A 15,543-nucleotide genomic window follows, 5' to 3' on the forward strand; every position below is an offset into this window, starting at 1 on the left:
TATAGAGTCTGTACACATGATTGTAGACTTTCCTTAACTTTATAGATTCTGTACACATGATTGTAGACTTTCCTTAACTTTATAGATTCTGTACACATGATTGTAGACTTTCCTTAACTTTATAGATTCTGTACACATGATTGTAGACTTTCCTTAACTTTATAGAGTCTGTACACATGATTGTAGACTTTCCTTAACTTTATAGAGTCTGTACACATGATTGTAGACTTTCCTTAACTTTATAGAGTCTGTACACATGATTGTAGACTTTCCTTAACTTTATAGAGTCTGTACACATGATTGTAGACTTTCCTTAACTTTATAGAGTCTGTACACATGATTGTAGACTTTCCTTAACTTTATAGATTCTGTACACATGATTGTAGACTTTCCTTAACTTTATAGATTCTGTACACATGATTGTAGACTTTCCTTAACTTTATAGATTCTGTACACATGATTGTAGACTTTCCTTAACTTTATAGATTCTGTACACATGATTGTAGACTTTCCTTAACTTTATAGATTCTGTACACATGATTGTAGACTTTCCTTAACTTTATAGATTCTGTACACATGATTGTAGACTTTCCTTAACTTGAGTCTGTACACATGATTGTAGACTTTCCTTAACTTGAGTCTGTACACATGATTGTACTCCTTTTTGAACTGAATTTATTCCGTGCCATCGCTAAGTGTTTTTCAACTGCGCCATCCCAGGTTTGTAGGAAACCTCTTCATTCTTACGTCTTCTTCTTTAATGGATATTTTTTTGGGGAGTTGGGGGTCGGCTTAATGAGTCTAGACACAATTTCAGGAATTAGTTTTTATTACATTAGACAACGATATCACGCCATCTATCAGCTTCTAGTGACTGATGAGTTGAAGAGATCAACAAATTGAAAACGTCTTCAGGGAAATCGGAAATTTAATTTTACACCGGCACAAGAAAAAAGTTTTTAGTGAACCTCAAGAAAAACACAGACATAACCAAAAACAAAAACCCCACAGACATAACAAGATTAATCAAGATTAATTACAATGATACTGACGTTGTTTTTTTTTTTTTTAATGTCGTTATTAAGAGCAACTAAGGTGTTGATTTTATTGTTAAGACTATTTACGACATTAGGATTGAGGTCGACGGCTGAGGATGTTATGGATTGTTGAACATTGTATTTCATATTGAGACGATGTTGACTGCTAAGGCTGACATCGACTACTGAGGCTGACATCGACTGATGAGGCTGACATCGACTGCTAAGGCTGACATCGACTGCTGAGGCTGACATCGACTTCTGAGGCTGACATCGACTGATGAGGCTGACATCGACTACTGAGGCTGACATCGACTACTGAGGCTGACATCGACTACTGAGGCTGACATCGACTTCTGAGGCTGACATCGACTTCTGAGGCTGACATCGACTGATGAGGCTGACATCGACTGATGAGGCTGACATCGACTGCTAAGGCTGACATCGACTGCTGAGGCTGACATCGACTACTGAGGCTGACATCGACTTCTGAGGCTGACATCGACTGATGAGGCTGACATCGACTTCTGAGGCTGACATCGACTTCTGAGGCTGACATCCACTGCTGAGGCTGACTTCGTCTGCTGAGGCTGACATCGACTTCTGAGGCTGACATCCACTGCTGAGGCTGACTTCGTCTGCTGAGGCTGACATCGACTTCTGAGGCTGACATCGACTGATGAGGCTGACATCGACTGCTGAGGCTGACATCGTCTGCTGAGGCTGACGTTGACTGCTGAGACTGACGTCGACTTCTGAGGCTGACATCGACTTCTGAGGCTGACATCGACTGATGAGGCTAACATCGACTGATGAGGCTGCTGTGACTGTTAAGGACGCTGTCATACGGAAAAGATGTTATACATTGATGTGTATAGAGTATATTAAGGATACTATGGACTATTGAGGAAACTGTAGACTGAAGAGGACAATGTCGACTATTAGAGATGTTGAAAAGTAAAATCAAAAGAAATAATTATGGGAATACAAAGAAAAAAAAGAGAAAAAAACATTATTAAACCTGTCAGTACATTAACCCAGGGTCAGTATATGTTAAAAAACAAACAGCTCACAGCTCAGCAGCAAAAATCTGGCTAGATGAAGAAGAATGTTATTAAGTAAAGCTATTCTTTTCAGACCTTGTCATCTATGGGGCATTTGATGTAAAGGTCATCTGTTTCTGTGAAGTCCTTACTTAATGAAACGAACCAGTTTTTGGTCAGAGTTGAATTACGTGGGACTGTTAGAGCTGTACTTTCTGTGTCTATAGTTTTTACATATTTATCTGTCTGCTAAAAAAAAACAAATGAACCAATAACAAGAAAAACATTAAAATATATATTTAAAAAAAAGACAATGGGTCTAACTCAGGGGTGGGCAAATTATGGACCACGGGCCACACGCGGCCCCTCAGAATGTTTTATGCGGCCCGCGGACACCTACAGAAATCAGATGTGCCCACAGTATATACATATAAATATGCAAGTATATTTAAAATAATTCTAAATATCTAAATAAATTATTGAAACTGTCTCATAATAAAAAAATTCAAGTAAACGAAGATTATTCTTATTGGCTATACTTCAATACACTCAGTCAATGACACAATGTCAGGCCAGTATTTATTCAATGCTATGAAGAAATGTGTTAAGTGTTGGGTAGGCTTCGAACAAGATGGCAAGAGTAACAACTGATGGAGATCGATCTTTGACTGAGAAAAATAGTGTTTTTTTTTCTTGTTTTTTAAAGAATATTCCAACCATAAACTCTAAACAGGAACGTTTGCGCAAAGCTGAATAAAATATCTCATTATTGGCATACATTTCAAAATAATGAAAGTTATTAGAGCTAGGGGTGTTATCCACAGTCAGTTTCGAAAAATACTTAAAGATTTAGAAAAAAATATTCCAATGTATCCGCTGGCTTAGCATTGGCAATGTACTGCGAAGAATATAAAATCTCAATAAAGAAATTGTTATGTTCCTTGATGGACACTGACTGTGACTTTGTTACTAATATTTCTAATTAAAGGTAGAAGACAGATTTCATGTTTTCCATAGCACAAAATACAATGAGTTGTTTGCATATGAAATGTAAGTGCATGTTATATCTTTTCAAACAAGGCTTTCTAATTTCTCCAATTGAAAACAGGCCTTGTCATTTTCCTTTGCTGAAATGTGAAACTATTTGTAATGAAATGTTTAATAGTACAAGATTTATTTGGATTCCTTAAGTGTGGCATTTATAAAAGCAAATTTTAAGACGTCAAGAACCAGTTTTCAACCATTTAGCGCAGAAGCTGATTCAGCTCCATAGAACATAGCTCCATGCACATTATGACACGAAAGAGAAGTTCCAGTAAATACTTCTGCTGTAGTTTGACAGTAGTCACCAAGGATAACAACTAATAAGCCAGTTCCAAAGTTCCGGAACATTACACATGAGTGTAAACAGTAAAATTCTTCACATGAAGTAAACTGTACATTTGTGGTGAAGTGTTGTGAAGTAAAACGACGATACCAAAATTTTATTTTAAAAAATCGTAAAATTAGTTTCACGCAGTTGACACTTGTAATTCCTCAATCGGGAGTGGGAACAAAAGGAAAAGTGAATATATACTACAGTATAAATATGAATTAAAAGACATTAAACAGTTAGCTAGCGTGTTTTTCTATGTTGTAAGTACATATACATGTATATATATATATATACACACACACACATGAATACATATATGCGCCCCCCCCATTTCTAAAATTGTTTGAATGCGGCCCTTGATACAGAAAGGTTGCCCACCCCTGGTCTAACTCCATTAGACTACAAAAATATAATAAAACTAGTCGACCGGCGGCGTAGCATACGCCGCTATTTTGCATGGCCAACCTTAGGCCACTTCAACCTATGCGACCGCAGTGGGCCCAGCACACTTTTATAGGACCCGCGCTAATTTTAGGTGTATAAATTATTAAATGAAACCATTTTATAATAGATTTCCCGCGGCCTCCTGTTGATTTTTTTTCACTCTTAAATTACCTAGGATAACTCCCTCCGTCCGAGTTTCAAAAATAAAAGAGTGATTTTTCCATTGTGTCCAAACTCTTGAGCGTGCTCTGTGGCCTCGATAGTTACTACAGAGTAGATTACTCCCCCCCCCCTTTTTTTTTAACGTGAGGTAGAAATAAAAAAAAAGGAGTGATATTGCACAGGTCCTGCCCTGCTCTGTTGTGACTACGTGTTCTCTTGTTTTCTCGTGGACTATCCGCAGAGTGATCTTTCCTTTACCCCTTACTACTCGTTTAAACTGTTGAGGGACGAACAGAATTATGTATATAGATATTTTAAATTAAATATTTGGATCAAACCGGGTATAGAGCCAGTGATTTTGATCCCATCAGATGTGTGAACGTATTCTGATGTGGAATTGCCAAGTCAGCCACAGGGAGCTTAAAGTATTGTGATTATCTCTTGATATTTTCATTATTTGGACATCAAGATCTGATTTAGAGCTCTTAAGATCTAGTCTAGAGCTCTTTCTAGATCTAGAATCTTGATGTAATCTATATTAGATTTACTTTAAAAAATGTTAATAAAGCTTAGATATTCTTTCAATAAAATTGAAATAAAATAAATTTACTCTGTAATTCTTTAAATTTTAGAACACTATGGCTGACTACGCCATGTTTTTTTTTCGTAAGTCTAGTCAAGCCAAATTTATATTTATTTTTTTTTTTTACTTTGAAAATTATAACGATCAAACGAGAGTTTTCCCTGTGTGGCCAACCAGGTCATAATTCTTTTCTCAGAGAAATTTTTAGGAAAATCATTAGATGCGTTTTTGAGATCAGCTCTCCGGGTTCCTGGATCCAGGTTCCATGAAGTAGTGAATTGAATATGGAATACTGTAAAAAAAAAAAAAGCAACCAATTAGTTAGTCAATTAGTGGTAATTAATTAGTTTTTATATATATTCCTGCAGTATTGAGATATTTGGCAGTGAATTTGTGATTCTTTTAAAAAATGTTTTAAACCCAGAGACTTGAAATAGATTGATACCTAGATGGCATTAAGGTCTATACATCTACACATCTCCTTCCTTTTGTAGACATAAAGTCTTTGACAACACAGGTGATAGCTTGTCTCTTGTAGACACATTATCACATAGTCTTTATTCATCTCCCAGACAACCATTTCTATAAAGTACGCTACAGTTCAAGAGAACAGCTAGCACTTGATTCCACTAAACAGCCTCCCTCCTTAGTGTGGTGGTGGCCTTAATGAGAACATAATTGGACAATGCGCGTGGAACTCTCCATCCGTTAATGAGAAGGGTAAAGAAAAGTAACTCTGAGTGCAGCAGCAGGAAGTCTGAAGTTATGTTCCTTGATTTACAATGTTAATGACTTAAAAAAAAAAGAACTCTGCTTCTATAGTTAGTGTTTTTGTACATAATTATGGAAACATAGTCTGTTTAGTTTTGTATTTTAGTATTCAAGATCACTAAAGGAAAGATTTTGTTAGAATTCTTCTGCTCTGGGAGCAAAAAGTAAAACACATTAAAAATGAAAAAATAATTAAAAACAACAACAACCGTCCATAGACAATTAAATGGATGACATTTTATTAAAACAAAAAAAAAAAAAAAAGTAAAAAAAGAAGGATGACGTTTCCTATTTACCCAAAACTGTCACTGACTTCTCATTTAGTTTCTCACAAAGTTCTGTTTTCATTAAGTTCTTCCAGAGTTTAAGTTCGAACTAAGAATGAATATAGCCGAGTTGTGTTTTTTTTCCCCTTTCATTTGCTGATGCATTACACGTTTTAAAAAGCTTAATAGAGATCAGCAATATTTCCTTTTTTTTTCCTAAAAGAAAATAAGAACAACAACACTACTATAGGATGGCATAGAATAACAAGGTTAGATGTGTGTACACTTGCAAGTGTACTTGTGGTTGATGGACCTATATTGTTAGCATGAACAAAAGAAAGGAGATGTGTACATTTAGAGAGCTTGTTTTTTTTTTTTTTATGCCTTCTAGGTATTCATCTGTTTCAACAACTCTCACTTGTGCAGGTCAAAGAACTCATTGCGGAGTAAATAAACGGTCGATCAAATCAGAACTGGATGCGCGGTGGCGGAGCGGCAAAGCGCTTGGCTTCCGAACCGGAGGATCACGGGTTCAAATCCTGGTGAAGATTGAGATTTTTAATTTTGGGATTATTAGAGCGCCTCTGAGCCCACCCAGCTCTAATGGGTATCGGACATCAGTAGGTAAAAAGTAAAGGCGGCTGGTCGTTGTGCTGGCCACATGACACCCTCGTTAAACGAGACTTTTAGAAACAAAATCCAAAGCCACTAAAACTTTCCCTTTTCCCCACTAAAATACGAACTGTGTATACGATATTGTCATTGTCAAAATGTGTCTAGAGGTCTAGTGTCTATTTCTTTTGGGATGGGTGATTTTCATTGTGGGAAGCATTATTTACAACTGACGAAACATAAAGTTTGAGTGTGTAAAAAGGCTGCAGTTGAAGACTAGATCTACATTTGAAGACTAGATCTACATTTGAAGACTAGATCTACACTTGAAGAATCAATGAAACGTGTGCGCGTGTGTGTATGTGCACTGTGTGTATGTGTGCACTGTGTGTGTGTGTGTGCACTGTGTGTGTGTGCACTGTGTGTATGTGTGCACTGTGTGTGTTCCTGAGGAGAATGTTTTCTCTCGCACTCCACCACGGGCTGATTGTTAAAGACTCTACTTAACTCACGTACCAAACAGTGAGCAGACTTGAGAACTCTGGCTGCTTCACAGAACAAAGAAGTCTATCTGGCAAAGTCAACAAACTTTGCACGTCAAAGCAATCCCAATGTTCAACTGGCAAAAAAATAAAATAAAACAAAAAACAATTCCATATTCATTTTTTCTGACGTAAATTGTACTAGGTAACACACATAGCAGCATGAACACTGAACAAAAAAATATAATGAAGTATTTTTATAACAATTTTAAACTTTAGATTTAATCGAAACTGCAGAGTTTAAATTGACCAAAAAACGATTCTTGATTTGCAATCTAGACACAATGAAGTTTGATTAAAGCCGACAGATCAAAGGTTGAACTTCTTTCAGTTTCGAAGAACTATTTCAACTTTTGTTTGTGTACATACATTTCTCCTTTGCGCAAACTTGCTCTTGTATCAGCTCACTCTGTCTGTCTGTCTGTCTGGTAAAAGTTTGTATTTATTATTTTTGTATTTCTATAGTGTATACACTTATTTAAGGGGACAAAATTGATTCACGGCCTAAAAAAGTATGTTAGTTTGATTGCTAAATTGTGGCCCGTTTTATTAAAATATTAAAATTATTCCGGCCATAATAAAGAATATACAGCCTAGCAACAAATCAATGGTGTGACTGAGTGGTATAGCGCTTGCCTTCCAAAACGAGGGGTCTCGGTTTCGAATCTTGGTAAAGACTTTTTTTTTAAATTCGGGATTTATACGACTTCCCTGAGTCTAAGCAACTCTAATACCGGACATTATTTGAGGAAAGGAAAGGCGATTGGTCGTTGTGCTGGCCTCATGACACGTTCGTTAACCTTCGGCAAAAGACACAAATAAACAGACGTGCTTTACATCATCTGCCCTAGAGATTACAAAGTCCAAAGGGGTACTATAAGCAATATGTGCAAATAATTTTTGAATTCAAAATATACATTTATATTGCATTGCCTTCTTTCCATTAAAAAAAGTAGTTGGTACACCTGGCCTTCAACACGCGTAGAAATCTTGTAAGTAACATGGAGGAAACATAATGGAAGGAGATTTAGGTTCTAGTGTTTGTAGGAAACATAATGGAAGGAGATTTAGGTTCTAGTGTTTGGAGGAAACATAATGGAAGGAGATTTAGGTTCTAGTGTTTGGAGGAAACATAATGGAAGGAGATTTAGGTTCTAGTGTTTGTAGGAAACATAATGGAAGGAGATTTAGGTTCTAGTATTTGTAGGAAACATAATGGAAGGAGATTTAGGTTCTAGTATTTGTAGGAAACATAATGGAAGGAGATTTAGGTTCTAGTGTTTGTAGGACACATAATGGAAGGAGATTTAGGTTCTAGTGTTTGGAAGAAACATAATGGAAGGAGATTTAGGTTGTAGTGTTTGTAGGAAACATAATGGAAGGAGATTTAGGTTGTAGTGTTTGTAGGAAACATAATGGAAGGAGATTTAGGTTCTAGTGTTTGTAGGACACATAATGGAAGGAGATTTAGGTTCTAGTGTTTGGAAGAAACATAATGGAAGGAGATTTAGGTTGTAGTGTTTGTAGGAAACATAATGGAAGGAGATTTAGGTTGTAGTGTTTGTAGGAAACATAATGGAAGGAGATTTAGGTTGTAGTGTTTGGAGAAAACATAATGGAAGGAGATTTAGGTTGTAGTGTTTGGAGAAAACATAATGGAAGGAGATTTAGGTTCTAGTGTTTGGAGAAAACATAATGGAAGGAGATTTAGGTTGTAGTGTTTGGAAGAAACATAATGGAAGGAGATTTAGGTTCTAGTGTTTGGAAGAAACATAATGGAAGGAGATTTAGGTTGTAGTGTTTGGAAGAAACATAATGGAAGGAGATTTAGGTTCTAGTGTTTGTAGGAAACATAATGGAAGGAGATTTAGGTTGTAATGTTTGTAGGAAACATAATGGAAGGAGATTTAGGTTCTAGTGTTTGTAGGAAACATAATGGAAGGAGATTTAGGTTGTAGTGTTTAGAAGAAACAATGGAAGGAGATTTAGGTTGTAGTGTTTGGAGAAAACATAATGGAAGGAGATTTAGGTTCTAGTGTTTGGAGAAAACATAATGGAAGGAGATTTAGGTTCTAGTGTTTGGAGGAAACATATTGGAAGGAGATTTAGGTTCTAGTGTTTGGAGAAAACATAATGGAAGGAGATTTAGGTTGTAGTGTTTGGAGAAAACATAATGGAAGGCGATTTAGGTTCTAGTGTTTGGAGAAAACATAATGGAGGGAGATTTAGGTTCTAGTGTTTGGAGGAAACATATTGGAAGGAGACTTAGGGTAAAGGGGGGGGGGTAAGGCGAGCGGACAGACGGACAAACGGACATGTCACACCAATACCTTTGTTTCCCCCTGTAAGAGGTCCGGTGCCTATCAACATGTTCATCATGTGGAATCAAAGATAATCCTCTAAGACGTGAAAGAATGTCCCTTGTACAATTGTCTAACAATATCATTTGCTTCAAGTAACATGAAGTCGTATTTTCGTCGAGTTCTCTCTTGTACTTCCAGTGTAGTCGAATACAGATATTTATTGGTTGAAACAAATCTATTTGCGCGGATGGATACAACACTGAAGTACAAATCACAGTACGAAATGTAATTACCCAAGAAAACAGCTCCTGACAGTTTAATGAAAGTAGTTCCGCCTCCTGCCAGACGACATAACTCTCAAGGAAAGGAACTTTTTGTCTTTCTTTTATTTTCGCAAGTCTTCTTCGTTCTGCCTGGGCCGTTAGATGAAAGACCAGGTAGAAGAATTTCTTACCTGTATATTTCTACAGACGAGAAAGATTGATGCCAACATTGTCGTCTGCAATTTGCAGACGAAGCCGTCAATTCTTAGATTAGACAGACCGAAGTTTTAATCATTTTTATTTGTTTGCAGTGAGAAGAGAAAGAGAGAGAGAGAGAGAGAGAGAGAGACTGAGAGAGAGAGAGAGAGAGAGAGAATAAGGAGACAAAAGAGAAATAGAAAGAGATAAATAGAAAAGAGAACGACAGACAGAAAGGAAGAAATAGAAAAAGAGAAAGACAGAGAGAGAAAATAAAGAGAAAGAAAAAGAAAGAGAGATAAAGAGAAAGAGAGAGACAGCGTGCAAGACACTCTAGTGGGCTACGACAATAAGGAAAGAGCATCAAGAGAAAAAGAACGAGAGCATGAAGAAAGAAACAAACAAAATAGAGAAATACGTAGAAACAAAAAGTAACCACGAAGTTTATCTAAATAGGAAGAACTGAACTCCACACTCGTAACTATATCTCTCATTAAAGTAGAAGTTATTTCCCATTTTCGATACCGAACAAAATAATTAATTACCCCAAAAAAGAAATGCACTAATATACTACAATCCTGTCAATTGGCTGGACCAGTTAGAAGGGATAGTTTTAGAGTTAGTTACAAACTTTTCCCTCTACAAACAATAAAGGGAGCTAAGTAAAATTTCTTTCCCTTGTTCGAGATACAAAACAAAACAAAGCAGAAGCTCTGGATTAAAATGAACGACTTTGTACTGAGTTATTCCGTGAGTGATTCAGTGAGTCGTAAAACCAATCAAGTTCTAGTTAGAAACATCTTGTCTTAGGGTTAACATATCCCATGTCTCTTACACAGTATCTCAATCTGTTTCTTTAGTCACGCCTCTCTCTCTCTCCTCTCTCTCATATTTATATGTTACGAAGCTTATATCAATTCATTTGTTCACGTTCTGTCTCCAGCACCCAATCTCAGATCCAGCTGAAATTGTGCTAAATTATTTCTTACCTAACAACACAAGAATATAAAAAAAAGTATTCAATTAGTTATTTAACTATTTAATTAATTAATTTGTTTGTTATCTCAAACAAGGGAAAGAAATTGTAATTGACTGAAGTGAAGCTGTAGTAGTCCTCTTTAAAAATCGCCGCTCTTAACTGAAACAAATAATATATAACATTACAATCTTCTCTAGTCAAAAGTACCTGAATAGAAGAGTGGCTAGCACGTCGGCTCGAGGAGGCTTGAGTCATGAGTTTGAAGTCAGGCCATTTGCTCCTTTTTTTATCTGACATCACAATAATTGACATGAAAAACTTAAAAAAAAAAAATAAAAAGACAATACCTCCATTATTGAAATTAAATATGATAAAATAAAAAAAAAAATTGATAAAATCGAGTATCGAACCCGTGACACCGACAGATGCTTGAACGTACGATTTTTCTGATTCGACTTGTGAGATTATTTATATGTATGTTCATTATATGGACCTCTAGATCTAACACTAGCCCTGAAGTTCTAACTATAATAAACTATATACGCTTTGTAAAAAAAAGAGGAGAGAACAAATGATGCTGTTGTGTAGGCCTACTACTAGGGTAATATCGAACAGTGTTAGGCTATTTTTAGAAACCAACACAGTTTGGACAATCGTGATGAGACTTGACATGAAGAGTTCCAAGATGGCCGCGGAAAACAAATGATATGTGAATGTTCGCTCTCCACACTGTGGAGTTCTAAAAAACAAAACCCAAAAAAAATAAAAAAATAAAAAATCAATAAATAACAACAAAAACAAGAAAAATATAAATGTACATAAAATAATATATAAAAAAAAGATAACCAAAGGGGAAGACCTCCACATGTACATCTGTTAGTGTAGAATTTCTTACTTTTTCGATATCAAATAAAATAATGAGCTACCAATAATTTGGTGAATTTCTAAAAATGTATTCATGTTTATTTTGGTACAAAAAAAAAAGTGTGTGAAAAGTGTCATCTTGATCTGAGATTGGGTGTGTGAGAAATAACATGTTGAATATTTGTACCAGACAGATAGAGTGGCTTGCTATCACAAGCTTTGGAATAATACATATCTTGTAGACATTAATTAATAATAACAATAATAATAACAGAGACTTTGTGTTTATACAAGTAGACATATGTGCTTGGCGCTGTCACTGCTTCTTGATAACTTTACTGCCCAGTTAACCAGTAAAGTTATCTTTTCAAAACTACAATGACCTATATAATTGATGTCTATAGTCAAGACTCACTACCAACACGTCATACTTCGTGTGTGGTGATCTTGAGATCGCTCCTTCCTTTAAGATTGACATGATAGTAACAACTGATACAATTTTACGTCCTCAGGTATGAATTTATCTTGACACTTAATTTGAGGTACTTCCGTTATGACCTATATCTCAGTACTTAATTATACTACACTTCCGTTATGACCTATATCTCGGCACTTAATTATACTACACTTCCGGTATGACCTATTGTCAGGGTTATGTTAAGGCCTTAGCTCGTTTGCCCGGGCCCCTGACATTTAACCAGGCACCTTCGTGCTTACAATAAAATAAATGACTCACTGGTAACAATGTAAATATTTAATGATATAAATATAAGTATGATGACAAACTGATGAAGTAATGACATTGAATTTGGAACATTTTAATACTGTGAATTTACTAATTAAATAATAATTCTACCCCTTGCTGTCCCACAACGTACACATTAATGTTCGAAAACACAATACACTCTGACACTGCTGTCTTTAGTCACCAGCGTAGACTTCCAATCCCAAGCTAACTCCCCTAAATAGGGGAACACAGAAGAATCTCAACAAACGTTACACCAGCAGAACAAAAACACTCCATTAACTTACAAGCAAGGCAACAAAAAGAAAGTGTGTTCAAAAATAGTGCACTTAATACACATTGGTGCTAGAATGCCATAATCTACGCACCGACATTCCCCCTCTCCCCCCAAACTGGTTCTTACAAAGTATGGACCAGTTTCCGTACCTCAAACTGAAAGAAAAGTAAGAAGATATCATTGCAGCTACAAGGTAAGCACATCCATCTAGGAAAATTCATCCGCATTAACATCACTCTTCCAAACATAACAACTTAGAAGAAAAATTACCAATGACACTTTTTACCAAAGTATCCACATTACACTATGAACCATTCACAAAATCACAATCTACCAACCAATCAAATTTAAAATGCATAATCAGCAAATTAATGTCAATAATACTAAATGCAACATAATATCATCTAACATAAAGTGCAAACATTTTCAAACAACAATGTATACATTGGAACATTAAAATGCATAAGACATGTATTTAAAAAAATGCATAAGTATGTAGCTCATGTAGCTGCGTATTTGAAAGTCTATAGCAATCTTGAACACAGATCAGCAAGCAGATTGTCCTCCCCTTTGACATGAACAACATCAAAGGAATAATCCTGCAACATCAGCGCCCATCTTGTAATACGTGCATTGGTAAAGTTAGTGCTCCTAAGGTAAGATAAAGCCTTGTGGTCAGTCTGGAGATGAAATTTTTTTCCGGCCAGATACCTGTCCAATTTTTTTATTGCATATACAATGGCCAATCCTTCCCGTTCAATGATAGAATACTTCTGCTCCCGAGGCAACAACTTACGGCTCACAAATTTTATAGGATGCAACATACCATTCACACACTGGCTAAGAATGCCAGAGATCCCTTTGTCTGAGGCATCAGTCTGCAGATAGAACGGTAGAGAAAAATCAGGCAAACGAAGAATAGGATACTTACATAGACAGGCCTGTACTCTCTTCAATGCCTCCGCACACTCACAGCTCCAGTCGACTCTCATGGATTTTCCACGACGTAATAATTCCGTAAAAGGAAAAACTAAATCCGCGTGTTTTGGTATAAACCTACTGTAGTAGTTAATTAACCCAATCAAACCACGAAGTTCCTTTTTTGTACTTGGAGTCTTAAATTCCAAAATCTTTTTCACATTACTATGATCAGGTTTGACAACTCCCTGTCCGACACTATGACCTAGAAATTTTACATTAGTAAAGCCCATCTCCAATTTGGCGGGTTTTAATGTAAATCCATTCTTTCTTAAAGCACTAAATACATTACGAACACTTTCAATGTGTCTGTCCCAGTCCTCACTGAAAATACAAATGTCATCGAAATAAAACAATACATTTTCTAAACCTCTTAACATGCGCTTAACAATCTTGTTAAAGTGATTAGGAGCACCGCTTAATCCAAAGGGTAAATAATGGAACATATAATGTTCTCCCAAAACTCTAAATGCTGTAAATGGTTTGCTTGTTTCACAAATTGGAATTTGCCAGTAACCCTTAGTCAGATCCAGTAACGTAAAGTACCTAGCTTTATATAGCATGTTGAACAAATCTTCTTGTTCGGGAATTACCTCAGCGGGTATTTCAGTAACATTATTTAATTTTCTAAAATCAATACAAGGTCGCAAAGTTCCGTCTTTCTTTTTTATTATAACAACGGGCGCTGCATAGGGAGAGTCTGTTGGCCCTATAATTCCCAAATCCAACATGCTGTCAATCTCTTGCTTAACTTTATCTCTTAAGTGGATAGGTATCGCATATGGTTTTAAAGTCACAGGTTTCGTATCAACCAATTTAATTTTAAACTCTTCGACCTTGGCTCTACCAGGAATATCAGATATTATGTCTTTAAATTCACTCAAAATGTCATCAACTTGCTTCTTTTGTATAGCATTCAAATCGGGATTAATTTTGACCTGCGTCAACACATTCCCGCCACTCATCTCTTCCGACCTAATCTCTAGCGTTGGGATGTTAGCCATTACATCTTCATTCTCCCCATCCTGCTCATCAACTTCTTCTTCCCCCACAACTGATACCATGTTAGCTGATAAAAGTTCATTTGTATCCTCAGTTTCAACGTTTGAATTGCTTACTTCCTTTACCCTACAGTGATATTTCATGAGTCGGTTTATGTGATACACCTTTATCTTATTTTCTTTCTCAACAACGTAATTGAACTTTGATATTTTATTCACAACCTTATACGGGCCTTGCCAAAACACGGACAGCTTATTGTCTCTGTGTGGCTTGAGGACTAAAACACAGTCACCCTCATTAATGTCTCGTCTAGACGAATATTTGTCATATTGCATCTTTTACTTCTTTTTGTTTGCATCGCTGTTAGATTTAGCAATAGTAGTCACCTCTGATAATCTTTGTTTTAAATCCACTAAATAAGTGAACACATTCTTATATTCAGTTTCTTCTTCAGCATTTACAAATACTTGCTTCAAAATAGCCAGTGGGCCTCTCATTTGTCTCCCATAGACAAGCTCAAATGGCGACAACCCCGTTGTCTCATTAGGTACCTCTCGGTAGGCGAACAATGCTGCACTAACTTTCCGGTCCCAATCATGAGGGCTATCCTGACATACTTTCCTTAAAAAGGATTTTAAAGTAGAATTGAGCCTTTCTATCATACCATTAGAGCTGGGGTGTTATATAGTGGAGTGCACGGGTTTAACTGAGAAAAATTCGCACACCTGTTTGTACAATTCGGAAGTAAACTGGGGGCCTTGATCACTTAATATTTCTATAGGTAGCCCTATTCTACAAAAAATATTAGTTAGTGCCTCAATAACTGTTTCTGTATTTATATTCCTCAGAGGTATCGCTTCTGGCCATCTGGTAGCGACATCTACCACTGTCAAAATATACCTATTCTTATTGTCAGTTATCTCCAATGGCCCAATAATATCTGTAGCAACTTTGTAAAACGGAGTGGTAACAACATTCATTTGGCCTAGCTCCACTCTGTCACAACGACGCGGCACTCTAGCTTTCTGACAAATATCACACGACCTTACAAACTCTTTTATGTCTCTATCTAAACCTTGCCAGAAAAAATATTTGTAGA

General features: G+C 36.3%; 1 long non-coding RNA gene across 1 annotated transcript; it reads right to left on the reverse strand.

Annotated features, from left to right (window-relative positions):
* Positions 1-1,065: 1,065 nt before the first annotated feature.
* On the reverse strand, positions 1,066-11,300 carry LOC129926593 (uncharacterized). The gene is made up of 4 exons (XR_008778295.1): positions 10,786-11,300; positions 9,432-9,602; positions 6,810-6,912; positions 1,066-4,936 (listed from the first exon to the last, which is right to left on the reverse strand). It is a non-coding gene; the product is annotated as an uncharacterized LOC129926593 (long non-coding RNA).
* Between the last annotated feature and the right edge of the window lie 4,243 nt (positions 11,301-15,543).

The sequence above is a fragment of the Biomphalaria glabrata genome, chromosome 6 (assembly GCF_947242115.1).
Source record: "Biomphalaria glabrata chromosome 6, xgBioGlab47.1, whole genome shotgun sequence".
Taxonomy (NCBI): Eukaryota; Metazoa; Mollusca; class Gastropoda; family Planorbidae; genus Biomphalaria; species Biomphalaria glabrata.